This window comes from Mixophyes fleayi, chromosome 7 (assembly GCF_038048845.1).
Source record: "Mixophyes fleayi isolate aMixFle1 chromosome 7, aMixFle1.hap1, whole genome shotgun sequence".
Lineage (NCBI taxonomy): Eukaryota > Metazoa > Chordata > Amphibia > Anura > Limnodynastidae > Mixophyes > Mixophyes fleayi.
This window is the reverse complement of record NC_134408.1, coordinates 145593191-145613046: the sequence shown is the minus strand read 5'-3', so window position 1 is coordinate 145613046 and position 19856 is coordinate 145593191. Positions and strand designations below refer to the sequence as shown.

At 41.6% G+C, this 19856-nt stretch overlaps 1 long non-coding RNA gene across 1 annotated transcript in view; it reads left to right on the top strand.

The window, feature by feature from the left end:
* Positions 1-10998, top strand: part of LOC142097088 (uncharacterized) — a 52900-nt gene extending 41902 nt beyond the window's left edge. The window contains exon 3 of the long non-coding RNA XR_012678121.1: positions 9244-10998. This is a non-coding gene — a long non-coding RNA (uncharacterized LOC142097088). The remainder of the gene's footprint in view (positions 1-9243) is intronic.
* Positions 10999-19856: the final 8858 nt, after the last annotated feature.

Below are 19856 nucleotides of genomic sequence, written 5' to 3'. Positions count from 1 at the left end.
CCTCGTCTCCTTTCGTTATTCTGAATACGCCCCTTCTGCTGCAGTAGGAGGAGCCTGCTGCCATCACTGGGCTCCTTTATGGCGCCCAGAACCACGTTCCTTCTGGGTAACTGTCGCTGCTAATGTACTTCCATGCTGGTACACTTGGGCTGGTACCCCTGACCACTTACTGATCAGGGTGCTGTGGATGAATCCCCCTGGCCTATCGCACTGACCGGAGCTGCTGGGTAGCAGCAGAACGGTGGTACTGGAGAGCTGGGTCCAATCTCAGAAACAGCCGGAGAACGGAGTAGATTTAGGGTCTAATCTGCAGGTCACAGGATTACAGCCATATTGAAGAAGTTGTCAAGCAGGTCTTTGAAGCAAGTGATGTTTATTTGCTCTCACACGATAACATGATCAGGTCAGATGGAACATCAGAATGATACATTTCAGTGTACAAGACAGTGCTTTTTACACTGATTTGGACACTGGCTATTTTTAGAATCAGGATGCAACGTGTTTACATAAACATGGATTTACATGCATTGCAAAGCTAACAATATTTACGCTTATCTTTGATATTTTAAAACCTTGCTGTGATGTCCTGCATCTGGTTTTCAGACACAGAAAATCTAGGAGCCAGTCTTAATTAAATCTTTCTGACCTTCACACATCAAAAGATCTTATTAACATATTGGGCCTTTCTTTAGACAGTACGGAATACACATTCCCACAGAATGGCACAAACCCCAAACAAGCCATTTCGCCACATCACAATACACAAAAGACTTCCATCTACAAAGACTTATTGTATCAGATATATACCTTAAGAAATAATACATTTCCTCTAGAAATGATATAACAGATAAAAAAAATAATTCTGCCCTGGTCTCAAAAATAACAATTTTCTATATCAAAATATACACAATATCAAAAATAAGTGCATTGGCAATTATATAAATAAGCGCCCTGCACTATTTCCTTTAAATAAGTTTGTACCATAAGTTATTTATAAGTGATCCAGTCACAACGATAATTTGCAAATCGGATTAATATCAATTGGGAGATATAAACTCAAAAAATGAAGTCTTCTTTAAAAGCACCAATAAACCTTTCATTAATGGATCACCCTACAAGAGACGCTGATGCTGCAAAGCATTAGTCATTATAGCAAACTGTATTTTATATATTTTTATTCTTAACACTTTTTAGCAAAATTATTTTTGATTATTATTGTAATTTAATAGTGTGATAATAACATGCTAATTTTTTTCACATTAATAAATTCAGCCCAGGTCATAGCACTTAAGTGAGAAAATCTGAAAAATTCTCAGCAGAAATCTGTGTGTGAAGATCCCACTTATAGAGGCGTGACAGAGCGTGATACACGTCTATAGTGTGACGGAGCGTGATACACGTCTATAGTGTGACGGAGCGTGATACACGTCTATAGTGTGACGGAGCGTGATACACGTCTATAGTGTGACGGAGCGTGATACACGTCTATAGTGTGACGGAGCGTGATACACGTCTATAGTGTGACGGAGCGTGATACACGTCTATAGTGTGACGGAGCGTGATACACGTCTATAGTGTGACGGAGCGTGATACACGTCTATAGTGTGACGGAGCGTGATACACGTCTATAGTGTGACGGAGCGTGATACACGTCTATAGTGTGACGGAGCGTGATACACGTCTATAGTGTGACGGAGCGTGATACACGTCTATAGTGTGACGGAGCGTGATACACGTCTATAGTGTGACGGAGCGTGATACACGTCTATAGTGTGACGGAGCGTGATACACGTCTATAGTGTGACGGAGCGTGATACACGTCTATAGTGTGACGGAGCGTGATACACGTCTATAGTGTGACGGAGCGTGATACACGTCTATAGTGTGACGGAGCGTGATACACGTCTATAGTGTGACGGAGCGTGATACACGTCTATAGTGTGACGGAGCGTGATACACGTCTATAGTGTGACGGAGCGTGATACACGTCTATAGTGTGACGGAGCGTGATACACGTCTATAGTGTGACGGAGCGTGATACACATCTATAGTGTGACTAAAGCTTTACTAAAGCATCTAACAAGGAGAAATGGAGGTGTTGCCCATAGCAACCAATCAGATTCTAACTCTCATTTTATAATATGTACTAGCTAAATGATAGGTGGAATGTGTTCTTTTTAGTAGATTTAGTATATTTATTCTATAACATATTACTCCAACTCACATCATTCATACTGTGGGATTAACCTGATCTTCACAGATCCCAATTCATTACAACTGTACATTAACTCACTACTTTCAGAACAACTCCACTTCCAATATAAGAAGCACACAAGGGGACAGTACAAGGCGAGAACATTAACTATGCTCAGCTATCGCTAAAAAAAACAACAAATCAGGTCCACGCCTTATGAACACCGATAAATTACATAAAGACCATAAAATGACGCTCGCACAAGAAACCTTAAAACAACTCATAAAAGCTAAAGGAGAATTGAATGTCAAACTGAAAGAGAAACAAAAAACACTTTATGCTTGTTTATTCAAAAGATTTCTATAAATCCAAGTTGGACTCTTAGCTAAAAAGCTGAAAGTACTCAGAGATTTGTACACTATAAAATTTGCGATTAACAAGGTAACCTATCACATGATCCGTGCTACCTCAGCGCCACATTCAAAACCTACTGTGAGTTACAATGTAACTTCTACCTAATCAAAACAATTTAATTGGTTCCAACAAACACAAGAATATCTTGTCAGTGGTCATCTCCTCAGAACCTCTCACTTCCAGGGCAGTCCACTGCACCATGTAGACCAATCAGAGGAGACGCAGGGTGTCCTCTCATTGAACAGTGTACCATGCCATCCAATCAGAGGAAACTCAGAGTACACACATTGTCTCCTCTGATTGATCCACAGGAATCTGGGTGTACAAGACAGAGACTATACCGGGAATAGACGCAAAAAAATTCTCTTCATCAGCTTCAATCCATCTTCTTTCACAATGGGTGGAAGAGCTGTTCCATCCATGGCTATAACGCTCTTGTTTCATCTTGCGGATCTTGTAGTTGAAGGTAGAGATGGTACCACTCTCGCTCCTTCAATAGCTGAATTGTCTAATTCAATTTCAATGTCATGTTTCCCGTTCTCCTGTGTTTTTGATTGAGCTTGTTGCTCAGGATGAACTACTTCTACTGATATTTGATTGATACAGAGGGGCGGATTTCATTCACCACGAGGTGCTTCTGTGCAAAATACAGGGAGACACTTGTCAGGAGGTTCCTATAGAACCTCGTGACTAATTAAATTGGCCCCAGAATCTTCATCAATCACAAACTTCTGCTAATTGTTACAGAAGTCTGTATTCTTTTTGGCCCTTACTGTAGTCTACCAGAATTCCTTCCTTTGCATCAGCTTGTTCTTTAGCACATGTACATAGGCTTTGCTTCCAATTATTCTAATGTACGCAATTTGATAATCATCTATGCTAAGGGAGATGGCATTTTGAGCGTTTTAATTTTTCTCTATCCAATTATCGCAGAGTGAAATATGCCTGGCCGATGGTGTATATTCCCATGACTGGTAATTCTGGTTTGTCAAATTGATCACCATAAGCTTCATTGAGTTGCTATTAGCAGCCATTGTTCTGGAGACTTCCGTGTGTTTTATTAAAGCGCAAAACGTATAAGCTGCTTCTTACACTGCACAGACACAAATCCTCGGTCAAATGTCAGTTTTTAGTTTACTGTCTTCAAAACCTTTTTCAGAAATAAATTTTGTATTAAAAACTTATAGTAAAAGTATAAAACACATGCAGTACAGTAGTTATTGTAATAAGTGTATGAATAAACATTATTCTAACAGTTTGAAAATGGGAATTACTATTTTCTTGTACTAGGGAGGAATTCAATTGCCGGCAATTATGGTAGAAGTCTCCGCTCATTTTGAGTGGAGATTTCTGTTAAATCTCCGCTGCAAAGTGTCTCACAGACATTCGTGGCTAATTGAATTGCCCCCTAGGAATTATTAATATTTTTCTTGTTATTGCTGAAGATCAATATAGTAAGCATTATTAAAAAGGCATTAGGAAAAATAACAAAGATTTGGTTAACTAGTTTAGTAGTTTTTAACCACATTGTGGCCTGAACCTAGATGATGAATATATGATTAGATCTACTATTCTATCTGGTAGGATGGAAAATCAGGGTGGCCAATGATAGCCATCTCACAAATAGGCTGGGGGCTAAAAGGCACTTATCTGTTTTTTTTTTTATTATACATTATGTTTGTGTGTGGAAAATTTTTGTTTTCATGGTTTGAGTATAGACCCTTATGGGTGACCCTCTCCTCTTGTCATCGGTGGCTGCCTATTTTTTGGGGGTGCTAAAGAACTAGTTCCCCTGGGGAAAGCTTCGGCCTACCTGGGCGAGAAAGAGGCTTGCCTGAGTCTTGAGGCAGAGGTGGGACCGAGGACCCTGGCTTTCTACGAGGCCTTTTGGCTCTGGAGGCCGGGGATGTCAAGGGGTGCTCCCTAGCTTCGACGAAGGGGGACTTGAAGACTCTTGTCCCTCTCTGGGGTCTTTTGCCTTCTGGGGGACAGAGAGAAACAGGGCCCTTTCCCTTTAGAGAAACTGACTTTCGCCCTTCAAGTATAACAGATACACATCTCAACAATTTCTTACATTAGCACTCTGAAGACATCAAATAATATTAAATCATTGCCCTGACTGGTGCTTAATAATAAAATATTCTCAGATTTGCTTTGAATGTTCTTTGCTCTTCATGATAAAACTCCAACTTTTGTTTGGAATTACACAAACCAACCACGGGACCTCTCAAAGACAGATGTCTTTACTTTTAAATCAGTTAATACATTTTAATTATCCCCAGGTGGACTCTTATCAGTTATTTATATGACTTATGAAGGGAAATTAATTGCACCAAGAGTTATTTTGCTGTATATTAGCAAAAGGGACAATACCTATGTAATCAATTATTGTCTATTTTTTATTTGTAATGAATTAAGAAAAAGCTTTAGAGTTGTCCTTTTTTTATTTGACATTAGAGAGTATTTTGTGTTGAAAAATTCCAGTGGTAAAAATTTCAGTATAAATCCGTTTAGGTTCCATGATGTAAGACAATAAAAAGTCATATAGCCACTGTATATGCTCATTAAGGTCTTCTAATATCATATCTTCCATGTTGTACTGCAGCCATGATGGCTATTACCCGCACCTGCGCATAGGCAAACCGAGGGGGGGGTTTAGGGCCTGGAAACCCCCTCCAAGCCTGCGGCACTGTATGATTGAGGTGGCTGGACCCTGCTCCCGCTTCACACAGCTCTGCTTGAAAAGGGAGAGCTGTGTGCACCTAACAGTAGTGCACGCAGCATTGTCCATGTATATTATGGGGATAGGAAGAGTTGGAGACCAGCCAAGCACTGTCTAAAATTATAGCCACGCCCCCATGCATGCTGGTCACGCCCACTGTCGGCGTGGTGTGGATACCCCCCTTCTACAAATCCTGCATTTGCCTCTGCTGCGACTGGTGCCTGCAGCAATGAATGTGTGTTTGGAGGGGAGGATAGGTGCTTCATGGATCTAAAATGTTGGAAATTATGTAATATCCTTATAATTTACATGGGCTAAGTTGCTATATTTTGTATATTTTATTAGTCAAGGGTCACTTGGTGACTATTAGTATTTCCTCTCGTACCTCAGTAGTAAAGTAAACAAGTTAATTCAGTTCATGGGTTAATCATACTTTATCTGCAATACATTTCATCACTGTTGTCATTTACAAAATGACGCGATTGGCCTCATCCCGCCACCTCCCGCCCTCCGAAATGGCGTGATTCACAGAGAATCGCGTCAAATGACGCGATTCTCGGTGAGATTGGGATGCGGGAGAAATGCCAGACTGCGGCCTCCCGCCCTCCAGTCACGCCCCCTCTCCCGAAAACAAGTTTCCGGGAGTTGGTAAGTATGATATATCTGTTTGTGCAAATACACCGATTTATCCAAATCACAGTGCTTCCCTACAACCCATCTGTTCCTACTTTTGAAGAATTGCGAGTCCAGAAGGAAAGGCACATGGTGTTAACTGTAAAAATGTCACTTACACTTTCATCCTACTTATGCTTTAGGGCAGTCTTCATTAAATTAAACTTATAGGACCTGATTCATTAAGGAAAGGAAAGCAAAAAAATCAGTAAGTTTTCTCCTGCACAAAACCATGTTACAATGCAAGGGGTGCAAATTAGTTTTTTATTTGCAGATAAATTAAATACTGTCTGTTTTTTTATGTAGCACACAAATATTTGATAGCTTGTTTGTATACTGATATATAAAGATAATCTAGGACACGCCCTACCCCAACTATAAATCTGTTCTCACATTTTAAATTTACCCCCCCCCCTCCAATGCAACATGGTTTTGCTTTACTTTCCTTAATAAATCAGGCCCATTAAATTCTCTTCTAAAATTCTGCTGATTCCAGCCTCCGTTATATCTTAAAATTGATAAAGAATGAAGGAACATCGGGACTCTCTCTATTTTATGCGTCATTTTTGTGTATTTTTCGTGGTGGTATTTGTATCGTGGCCAGATGCCTGTTCTGGCAACGTTACAGTAAATTCCCAGATTAATATAACTGTGTCAGCATTTACTATTGTAACTTTTTAGTACAAATACCCAGACGTGAGTCCAAGTTATCCACCAGTTACAGATATCCTTATCTGTTCAGTAAATAGAAACCAGATATTGGCACATCTTAGTTCATCCAGTTCATGAACTGATTAGTTTATAGCTGCAAAAAATATTTTTGCACTTATTCAACTCAACTGAATCTGGAAGAGGAAACTGAACAGCACTTTCTTCCTGTGAGTGTTTAGGCAAATGTCATCCTTTCATGCCTCGCACCTATGTCCTGTGTATATGGATGTGTACAAGGCTTAGCGACAAGCGAAAAACTTGTCTGTTGGGGGACCGGTATAGATTTGGCATTACTTACTGCTAGTGCTCCACCTCATACCCATCCTATTGTGTCCACATGTGAAAACAAGACTTTGTGTTATGGGATAAGATAATTAAACCACTGAGCCACAGGAGAATGGCCGCATGGGCTCTGTTGGATGGCGGTCTGGGTAAAGTGATGTTTATTATATCTGGATGTGCAACTATAAGACCTAAATAAGCAGTAAGATAAATGAAATGAATGCATTTAATGGGATGGTACTAGAGCATGGAGCCGCTATAGGGCCCTAGAGGAGAGGGGGCCCCAGTAATGCCAAGATATCCTCCCAAGGTCTCAGGGTAGAGGCGTGCATGTGCCTGCTGAGGGGGGTGGGGCTGCATCACAGAGCTCTAACGAAATGTTGCTGTGATCCCGGCGATCCAGTGTTCCGCCCCTGTTCTTGAGTTGACATTTTCACTTTTGCTGGCACGCGTATTCTCATCTGCAATCTCGCCAATTGCCGCAGTTGCAAGGGGCACTGTTATGGTAGACAAACTGGGGCTTTTGCACAGCATTGAATGTGCGTTAGGAGTGTTAGAACATGGTAATTTGTAAGCCCTAACCAGGATTTGTAGAGAGGGGTTTCCATTCCACACTACGAGTGGGCGTGGCCAGCATGCTTCGGGGCGTTGCTATAATTTTAGACAGTGCTTGGCTGCTCTTCAACTCTTCCTATCCCCATCATATCAGGGCCCTCTTAAGAACCTCTTGGACCCCCGGGCACAGCAGTGCACCGGGGCCCCTATATATACAAAAATAAAAAAATAATGATTATATATATGGGCCCTGCAGTCCAGGGGGGCCCGTCGGAGGCAGGAAAAAGAAAACCCTGAAAAAAAAGAAGAAAATACTTACCGTGCTGTCAGCTGGCGATCCGGCTCCCTCCCTGGTCTCCTCCTCCGTCGCACTCTGCAATGGATGTCGGGCGGGCGTGATGACATCACGCCCAACATGCACTGCCAGCGCGACGGGGAGGAGACCAGGGAGGGAGCCGGATCGCCAGCTGACAGCACGGTAAGTATTTTCTTCTTTTTTTTCAGGGTTTTCTTTTTTTTCCTGCCTCCGGAGGGCCCCCCTGGACTGCAGGGCCCTTGGGCACCTGCCCAGTGTGCCCAATGGGAAAGACGGCCCTGCATCATATACATGGGCAATGCTGCCTGCACTACTGTTAGGGGCACACAGCTCTCCCTTTTCGAGCAGAGCCGTGTGAAGCGGGACATACCTTCCAACTGTCCCTACAATCAGGACAAAGTCCTGACTGAGTGTGTCAGAACAGTTAACAGACTGTCCTGCTCTCTCCTACCTGTTCTTGCTGCTTTCACTACTTGTTGGGGAGAGATGGCTGTGAAAAGTGCAGACAGAAACGATCTGCACACAAGCTGCAAAGTGGCTGGTCCCAGGGCAGGGTCCAGCCACCTAAAGCATGCAGTACCCCAGGCTGGGAGGGGGATTTCCAGGCACTAGGAAACCCTCCCTCGGTTTGCCTATGCTAACTAACAATGTCTTGATCCATGGCTTTTGCTGCACATTGTGGGCGTAATTCATGTTAGGACGTACGTCCATTTGTGTAGCGTAAATTGAGTGATTCTGCACTGCGTTTGCCCAAAAACAGACTTTACACCGATGACCGCAAATGAAACGAAATTCAAGTCGGACCGCAAGTGACACTTAGGACTGCCTACGACATAAGAGGCGGAACGAGGAGGAAGGGATCAAACTAATGCGGGCCGTGTACAGTGAGGACGTTAAAAATGCATGGTATATAAAGTATGCATTGACGTCCTCTTTATATAATTAATGTAAAAAAATATATATATATTTGAAAATGAATATTTATATAAATGATTATACTATTAAGAGTTGTTATTTTATTTTATGATCAATTGAAAGTTTTATGTGTTCTCGTGTGATCTTTTATTATACATATACTGTGCCTATACAAGTACTGTTTAGGCAGAGTGTACTTACACCCAGATTCATCATCTTGAGATCCGCTCGGATTTGAATACGGCAGGAAGTGCGCACAAGTTCCGCACTCATTTTAAATGCACAGCTTACATTCACGTTGCGTTCGGACAGGAGTCAAGCCCTGTGTGTGATAATCTCCTGCTTGGAAACATGTGAATCACTTTTTTTCTCATTGAGCTTATTGCTCTTTATATATTGGAGCACATTTTGTCCTGCATTTGTGACCTACAACCCCACTTCCCTTCTGTTTTGTGACTACAGGTAAATAAACTTCATCCGCCAACGCTGGAAGAGACTGGTTCAACCTGTTTATAGGGAAGCTGGAGAACTGATGTCAGAGCAGGCACCATAGGAATATCACACTTCTATGATGGCTCATTATAGCTGGTTAATGAGCTCCTACCTGCTGATAACGCAGCAATTTGTCACCTGCTTCTGATTCCTCCACCTCTCACCCGGATTCTTGGCTCTTTACAGCACAAACTGCAGGCCCGTCTGTGAGTTCCCAGGACAAGCTGATAAGGGCTTATTATGGTGTGTGAGAAAACAAGGCCTCCCGCGGAGAGTCCAGACTGACACAGGGGTCATAAGACCGTTTTATCAAATTCTCCAAAGCTTCAGCCTATGAGCCAGAGCACAATGCTGAGTAGGAGCTGTAAGGTTAATATGTAATATATTACTGACCTGACTCACCTGCTACACAATGGTCTCCTTCAGCATTTACCACTTATTTTCCAATTACAGTAACCAGGGCTGAATTAAAGCAGAACTCTAGTTAGAGTTTAATTTTTACCTAGTATTCCCCTTCTTACCAACTAACAGAACCATTAGGTCTATATGCCAGATACCAGAGGGGTAAATACCGGTATAGCCGGGGTAGTAGATGCTATGGAGCCCGGAGCTGGCAATGCCAAACAGAGTCCCTGATCTGCCAAGCCCCATATAGCATCTAAGATTGCCCTCTTAAAGGCATTCAGTAGAGCCGTTGTCTAGTCATTTAACAGTGTGACCAATACCCAAGGTAACTAGACCTTAAGTCACAATTCCCTAATTTACACAATAATGACCTGTGAGGAAGTGAGATTCTGGATAAAGGCTAAGAGGTCATCTACAGACCTGAAACGGGTCATCCAATAAACCCTTTTCTTGGTCAGGTTACTAATTTCCAGCCAGAGGACTTACACATGTGAGAGGACCACTGTTTGTTACTTGCAGAAAGTTTTATTGGGCAACGAGAGGCAATACCATTAGGAGTTATTATTGCCTACAGTGCTGCATGCAGCCATTGATGCTTTTCAGTTGAAAGAATATTCCAGTACAGATCTGCAGCAGTAGGCATTGTCTTAGCCTTTATCGTGAGAACAGTGATGGCCTTCACCTCAAAACTTCATTAAACATTGTTGAAGACTATCGGATCTTCAGAAGGCCCAATTCTCAGAACCACCACAAGCTGTGTTTCTACCTGTTCTTACTAAGAGGCAAGCTTCCTGAAGAACAAAATAGAAGTTTACTTAATTTATTCTAGGGTATTAGGATTGCTGCTAAAGATTCTGTGAGAGTACAGAACACTAGTGAAAGTTTGTTACTGTGAACAGACTATTGCTGTGATCACTGTGATTGGTTATCACAGTCACCACATGACCATGTACCAGTTGATTCCTGCCCATTGTTCCATGACATGAGGATTAGTGCCCCAATATCTTTTCTTTATTTTTTTGGACGGGTGTAAAGGATTTGTTAATGCCTAATGTGTTGTTAAATGAATTACCAGACATAGAGGGAAACATTTTTGTACAGTGTTTATTAATAAAAGCCATGAAAGATACACAATTGCATGTACATAAGTAAAAATGCATCCTCCTAATTATGAGATCCTCTCATACTCCGATTCAATGTCTTGGGTGTAGGTGCCGTCATCCAGTTCATATGATCATACGCCTAACGCGTTTCGTCACAAGTTGGACTTGTTTGACAGCCACTCAATACTGCAATATCTGAATTTTTACATTCATCGGTTGCCATTAGGTCCCTTCCCTAAAGTTGGGAGGGGGGGGGGGGGGGGGGGGCTTCAGCTGTCTTTGACACTTTTCTTTTTAACAGAGCTACAGAGGAATGTTAGGGTAACACTATGATTTTATCTTCATGATTCATATATAAAAAATGTAAATTTGGCATTTGTGCTCCTTTAAGTAACGTAAACAGTCATTTAATCAGTCCTGGCCTTGTACAGCTTATTCAATGCAAGTTAGAATAAAGCTTGGAGTGAATGCTCAGGAAAGGCAAATCTGACCACAGAATTTTGAAACATTGCTGTTTATTGTTTTTATGTGTTGTGCACTTTACAGATGGGGACGGAGAGACACAGGTGTATGCTTTCTGTACTGCAAGTTCTTGTCCAACATGGGTTGTAGTTAATAATTAAACTGCTGGCAATAAATGGCCATTATCTTCATAATGATGGACATTAATTAAAAACCAAGGTCTTAGGCAGCATACTTTGATTTACTCATCAATAGAGCATGGAAAACAGTCATCCCAGAACATAGCCACAATCATTTAACCTCTCTAAACACCGACACAGTCACCATCACTTCAAGCCCGATATACAGTAACAAGGAGAGTCACCATCACTTTAACCCCTGATACACAGACACAAGGAGAGTCGCCATCACTTTAACCCCTGATACACAGACACAGGGAGAGTAACCATCACTTTAACCCCGATATACTGTAACAAGGAGAGCCACCATCACTTTAACCACTGATACACAGACACAAGGAGAGTCACCATCACTTTAACCACTGATACACAGACACAAGGAGAGTCACCATCACTTTAAACCCCAGTATAGACAGACACAAGGAGAGTCACAATTACTTTAACCCCTGATACACAGTAATAAGGAGAGTCATCATCACTTTAACTCCTGATACACAGACACGGTGACAGTTACCATAAGTTTAAATCAACAATACACTTAGACACAGGGAAAGTCACCCTCCGTTCTGCTATGTTCAAAATGATGATATTGTGCCAAATTTCTACTGATCTATAAAAGTAATCCTGAAGTATCTGGAGGTGCACATTGTCGGTGATCACACGCAGACTGTTGGTAATCACACACACACTGCCGGTGATCACACACCCGTTAGTGTCAGTGATCACACACACACTGTCGGTGATCACACACACACACATAGTGTCTGTGATCACACACACACACTGTCGGTAATCACACACACACTGTCGGTGATCACACACACACACACTGTCGGTGATCACCACACTGTCGGTGCTATCAGTCTAAGCAGGCAGGAGCTGTTTCTGATGCTCGGTCTATACAGCTGTGAGTGACAGGTTAATCAGGAGATTGGTTGGCTATGGGGGAGGGAAGTGCCTCATTAAAGTGATGAACTGGTTAAGCCTCATGTTTATTTAGTAGATATTTGTAATCCATATCTGACACAATTTTAAACTCTTTCCAAGGTCAATCACACAACTACTTAACCATTCAATGTTAATGGTGCCAGGATTACATTAGATTGAGGTGGTGTCTACTTGTTGCAGTGAAAGGTTCTACCACTAGGGGTCTCACTATTTACCTATTGAACTGTCTATCTTCATTACCTAACCAGAAAACAAATAAGGACAAAGATAGCCATTAGTTATTATTATTAATTATTATATAGTATTTAGTACCGTCGTTTCCTGCAGACTTCATAACAGTCAGACATACATCCTTAACTCTACTATCATCATCATTATCACCATTTATTTATATAGCGCCACTGATTCCGCAGCGCTGTACAGAGAGCTCACTCACATCAGTCCCTGCCCCATTAGAGCTTACAGGCTAAATTCCCTAACATACACACACACAGACACAGACAGACAGAGACTAGGGTAAATTTTTGATAGCAGCCAATTAACCTACTAGTATGTTTTTTGGAGTGTGGGAGTAAACCGGAGCACCCGGAGGAAACCCACGCAAACACGGAGAGAACATACAAACTCCACACAGATAAAGATATGGTCGGGAATTGAACTCGTGACCCCAGCGCTGTGAGGCAGAAGTGCTAACCACTGAGCCACCGTGCTGCTAGTTCCAAGTAAACAAGGCCTCCTACTCCCGGCTCGGCACTTTGTACTCAACTTCAAAGGAGCTTAAAGGTCCATTAAACCTAAACACCAATAACACTAATATCATTCACAAATACCTATGTAAAAATGTCAAAGATATTGATCATTATTGCAGACATTTTCCTATTCACAGCATGAATCCCATTGAAGGACGTTACCGTCAGACTCTTAAATTGCTCAGATCCAGCCGTTTTATTGGACATTTTTTTCTGATTCATTTGCGAATTGTGACACTTTGGTGACTCTTTGGATAAGGAGAACCCTCCTAGATTGCGGTGAGTTGTTGTTCTGAAGTTCCTTGCCCTCACCTTCGCTCAAGCAAGTTGGATGGGGCGTGGTCACACCTGAGGTGGGCGTGACCACATACCGGGGGCGTGCTTAGTGTCCGTTCTCTTCTCCCCTCTAAACCCCTTAATTGCATTGTAGAGCAGCATTGGACAAAATCTACCCCAACTTCCCCACCAATCAGGACAAAGCTGTCTAGATCCAGACGACTGGGAGGTACACTTTATGCCTTCGTGGTCAGAGATAAAGAACTCCTTAATTTTGGGAAGGGCTAAAAGAACCACGCCGTTGTACCCTTTTATGTGAATTTACACTTCTTGGGCACTGGGAATGACTGAGAGCAAATATGAATATTGATTAATTTTCCATTGTGAGACCCAGGCCCTTGTAACAAATGTATACGTGTTATATTCAGGTATTTATATACATATATAAGTATGATAACACCCAAACACTTAGTTTCCCGGGTCTCAGATAAATAACTAATGGAGAGTCAATAATCAGGTGATTTATATGAGCAGCTGCTTATTTTTATTATTTCATTCTGCTAATTTCAGGAGTGCGCTCCTATACGCAGCCCGCGCTGTGATCCATGTACATCAGGTTCTGCAGTGCGGGGAGGGAAATCGCCTGATTAAGATGTCAGATTTATTACCGTGGAGAGATGGCTGCATCTATCTCATCACCTCTCAGCTGCGTGAAGGTCGACAGCCACTGGTTGAAGTTCTGATTTATTGCTGGAGTGTCATTATAGGCTTATGTAGTGTCTATATAAATATTTCCTTAAATTTTGGAAAATGCGCGAAGGGTGGGCACTGGGACCCAACCTTTCATCTGTATTCAGGTATAATTGCAGTCCTTTAATTATCAAGACATGTGAGCATAAAAGTTGTGGTCATACCCCATGGGGGCATGTGGTCATACCCCATGGGGGCATGACCACTTCACATTGGGAATACCACGTTTCTGGGTGCAGCAATATGGATCGGTCACCTTGTTACAGGCGGCACATTTAAACATCTTGAGTGGATACAAAAAAGTTTTTCGCAGAGCGCATTACTGATTATATACCGCAGCGATGGGGAGCATACTGTCAGGGAGCTCTAATACCATCTACGCTCTTATCAACGTCTACTAGACCTTCAAACATCCTCTCTGACAAAGAGGATCCATGAGGACGGTCATCTTTGGACAGGAAGAGAGGAACGGGGAAAGAGGAGTAGGAGTTACAAAGAGGTCTCAGGCAGCATCTTATAAATGAATGCCGCTGGGCAGAGCTACAAATATCATTTGGAAGTCAATGAGGAAGTTGGCATGGCTACAGTAGGTGAGGTTCCCTTCTCTTCCGGCTGCCCTTAGGCATGTACCAGAGCGTCTAAATATAAATCTGTTCCAATGCTGAGCGAATTAAACAAGGTATTACTTATTTGGTAAAGGCTGCAGGGGGTTGAGTGCAGCCAAATATCTATATCATGGAGGGGTCACCTCCAACAGATGATCTCATGGTTGTAGATTAAACCCAGGGCATCATGTAATTCCTACACCCAGAGGAAAATAAACACTTTTAATACTGAAACTATTCATATTATATCCATAGTGTTTTAGTCTTGCTGGCACCATGACCCCAGGGTCAAGTCATCCGCCCTACGGTCAGAAATTTAGTTATTAAGAACTGTCAATCACAAACATGCTCTTCATCTCTCTGTGCTATAAATGTGATATAGATGTGCTAAGCTATATATATGGGAGAAAATCATAAGATTATTCTTACCTTAAATATATCCTTTCTTGTATACATCGGGTCACTTCTGTGCAATGACACACTATGAATTCAGTAGTTTATAGTATATGGGACAGTGATGGCAAAGTGTGCACTAGTGTAAAAGTGACAGCGAGATGCGGACAGTCACTGTCAGGAGACTTTAGATAGATATTACTAGTAAAATATGTTACACTTGGTTGCTCTGTTTTGCTGTCATTTCACGGGACCGGTAAATAACTCTCTCGTGTCCCTTCTTCCACCTTCAGTCTCTAATTAAATATCTGGTGTATAGAAATGAAACAAATCACCCAAAGCACATTTTCATTTCTCCTTTATTGATCGTTACCCTCCCCCTGTGGTCACCTGACCTCCAGTTAAAGGAATTAAATTTTAAACTTGACCCTTTCAGTGCCAGTCCCGAGATTGCAAGAATATACCAAGAATAATCTACTGTTCATGGCTGGTCCTGAACCTGTAATCACATACTCTTCATAACTAGACACAGAGGGGCACATTTATCATTAATCGGCAAAAGTGAGAAATAGTTATCAATCCTTATCGCAAGGATAAGGATTAAACTATTTCTCACATTTATTAAAAAGGGAACACAGAAACAGCAGTTCCGAAAAACTGCTGTTTCTGTGATAGAAAAAATCACACTTACCCCCCTCTTCGGACGCGCTGTCTCGGGATCTCCTCTTTGTTCCTCTTCTTCCTTCAATTGCGCATGTGCAGTGCACATGCGCACAAAGTCCCCACTCTGTCTCTGCAACTATCGTTGCAGAGAGAGCGCGCTGAGTGACAGGGAGGGATCATGTGATCCCTCCACACATGCGCTGTCCAGCTCTGCTCTTCGTAGCAGAGCTGACAGCAGTGGATGTCTTCAATTCGGATGATGTACGCCAGCTTCAGCTGGCATACATTAACAAGACAAGTTCCCGAAAAAAAAATATTTTCGGGACTTGTTAGATTGCGGCCAGAGCAGTCACCATTCTGTTGAATGGTGACTGCACGCAAAAACGATCAGGAGTGCAAAGCAGCAGATATCCATGATATCTGCTGCGATGCACCTTTAATAAATTTGCGGAGGGCACATTGGGTCTTTAATTCCACGGTAAGTGCACAATAGTGCACTACCGTGATTTGTTAAATATGCCCCACTATCATGTAGTATTAACTTCTGGTCATTAGACTGTAGCTACGCGATGCGGATCCTAGAAAGGTATAGCCCTCACTAAACTGAATAAAGAATGATCATTCATTCATTAAACTGGATTCTAGAAAGATATAGGGCTAGATTTACTAAACGGCGGGTTTGAAAAAGTGGAGATGTTGCCCATAGCAACCAATCAGATTCTAGTTATCCTTTATTTAGTACATTCTACAAAATGACAGTTAGAATCTGATTGGTTGCTATAGGCAACATCTCCACTTTTTTTTTCAAACTCACAGTTTAGTAAATATACCCCCATAGTCTTCACTAAACTGGATCCTGAATGATATAACATTAATTAAACTGGATCCTAGAATGATATAGTTTTCACTCTACTGGATCCAGAAAGATATTGGTCCTGATTCATTAAGGAAAGTAAGGTAAATAAAGGAGTAAGTTTTATCCTGAACAAAACCATGTTACACTGCAAGGGGTGCAAATTAGTTTATTATTTTGCACATAAGTTAAATACTAGCTGTGATTACCTCAACTATAAATACGTCCACAAATTTTATATTTAGCTCCCCCCTCCAATGCAACATGTTTTTTTCAAGGTGCAAAGTTACTCCTTTTTTTTGGCTTTAATTTCCTTAATGAATCAGGCCTATAATCTTCACTAAACTGTATCTAGAAAGATATAGGGCCTGAGTCATTAAGGAGAGCAAAACATAAAAAAGAAGTAAAGCTGGGTACACACTACAGAAATTTCGACCAACTTTTTATGCCGAGCGATTTTACATGCGATCGATGTTCCGATCGCTCGGTCCATGGACTGCATACACACTAGCCTTGTTTAGGACGATAAAGGGAAGAGCGGACGTCCCTTTAGTGACTTTTTACAGCTATGTTGTCGTGAGCAATGACTGTAATTTCGTACTCACTGTTGTGGATCGGTCGGAAGTTTATACACACTGCACAGCGGAAACGAGATTGGAACGAAAATATTAAACGGTGCGACCAACCAAATGAGACGATAATCGTCCATTTGGGCAGACTTTCGACCATCGTGTCACTGCACAGACTGACCCGACTTTTGAACGAGCGGTCGTATGTCGGCTGTTTGAGCCGATTATTGGACGAAAACAGTGTAGCGTGTACCCAGCTTAACTTTGCACCTGGGTAAAACCAATGTGATGGCAGATTTATAGTCAGGATTGATCAACTTTAAATTTCAGTGTAAAAAGTAAAAATAAAGCTATCATGTATTTGTGTGCTGCATGAAAAACAGTCAATAATTACAAAACTTTGTAAACATTTGTTTTTGTAGACAACACATTTGCTATTAGGCGTCATATAATACAGCATATATAAGCTTCCTTCTCATGTATGCGATACAGGCATGATCAATGAGAAAGCCCCCGGCAGCTTCAGAGATGAAACTACAATGAGGCAAACAGCCAATCAGAAGCTTCATCTAACAGAAGAGAAGTGTTTAGAGCTGTCTTTACAAAGTAGGGGCGGTATCAGTTTGTCTGTGGCTGCTGTGTTCACCAGGAACACAATCTTTCCAAATTCATCACAAACCGTGAGAATCTACCAAAATAAATTTACCACAAGATCCAATAGATCCTGGGGACCTGCCAACTATATATATATATATATATTCATCTGCATACATAGAAATCCTTTCCTCGAAATCCTTGAGGTGGAAACCCAATATAATTTCATTATGATGTATGAATTGTATTTATATATCACTTTTATTTTGATGCCTTTCTGTTGTTATGATCCATGTTTTTCTTTGCTTGGTATTTTATTTGCCCTCGCAATTATGTTATTTAATGAACCAGATTGTTGAGCTATTTAATGCTCAATACATTATACCTGAGTGGTGTGAAACGCGTGGTACACCCTGTATACTGTGAATTGGATGGTCCAGTATAAGTCATTATCCCTCCTGCGTTCCACACTGAATGTTCCGTCTTCTACACTCAGTTTCCACATCTGAGTGGCTCCTACAGGCCCCGGACTACTGGCTGTCACCATCTCAGCTGGATTCAGCCAAATTCACTTTCTTCTTATCGTAATTAAAATTGACAGTAATTGGACTAATCTTCATTGCTGAACCCTCTAATGGAGGAGTGAGATACTGGACCTAGAGTGATCTGACTTTCTCTGAAATTATATGTAGCTTGCGACAAAAATAGCTAAACATATATTCTGTAATTGACGTAATCACTATTTTATATGAAATAGCCCTTCTCTTGCTTGGATCCTCGTCAATCTAAATCAAAACCACCGTGTAGTACGGCCGCCTTGTGAGGGTATAATATGTTTTCGGGATGGTGTTTGCTGGTCAGCAGTTAAGGGGTTAAACAGCACTTTCATAATCATTATACAGTGTGTGTGTGGGGGGGGGGGGTTCTTCTGGCAGCGTTGATACCATCTCTCCATATATACACAGACCTCATAAATATAACGAGTACACAACTCAGAGCCTTCCACAACCATTACCATGATTGGCTTATCAGTAACAGCTGAGGATATATATCAGGCAATCTGTTAAGGTAAAGGTTGGAGAGACGTGTCCGAGCATTGCATATAATTAAGGCAATAAGCATTGTGTAATGGGAATTGTTCTGAGAGTCATGAGTATAACGGGCTCACATAGATTGTATAGGTGCCTGGTCCCCCCCTGTTTACCAAGCGCCCGTTATTACAGGTAATGACTTAGGGCTAGATTTACTAAACTGCGGGTTTGAAAAGTGGAGATGTTGCCTATAGCAACCAATCAGATTCTAGCTGTCATTTAATAGAATGTACTAAATAAATGACAGCTAGAATCTGATTGGTTGCCATAGGCAACATCTCCACTTTTTCAAACCCGCAGTTTAGTAAATATACCCCTTAGTCTCTCTCGGTCTGTGTGTGTGTGTGTGTGTTAGGGGATTTAGACTGTAAGCTCCAATGGGGCAGGGACTGATGTGAGTGAGTTCTCTTTACAGCGCTGCGGAATTAGTGGTGCTATATAAATAGATGATGATGATGATTATGATGAGGAATGGTCGGTTCATCTGCCTCAGGGCCAGTTTCCTGATGTTATCCAACTCAGACAGTCAGGGTTTATTCATAGAAAATCTCCTCCAGGTTCTGTTGTATCCCAGGTCATCCATTTATAACCAGACGCTCCACCTGTATCGCTGTAATGTGATTGTTACTCTGCACTCAATCATCAGCTGATCATACATGTGCCATGTGCATTTCATATGTGCCAACCTGCGAAACCCTTACACCTCTATGTCATATTCTATGTAGAGGTTAATAGAATTGTATTATGTCTTGGTTGTTATTAGCGATCAACCTGCCAGTACCATTCACCTAATTTTGGATGCCGATCGTACTGTACCTCCAAATATGACCTGGTCACTGGGCATGATCATAATACAATTTTATTACTCTCTATACAGACATATGACACTACATCCCCAACATGACCTGACCACTGGACATGATCATAATACAATTCTATTACT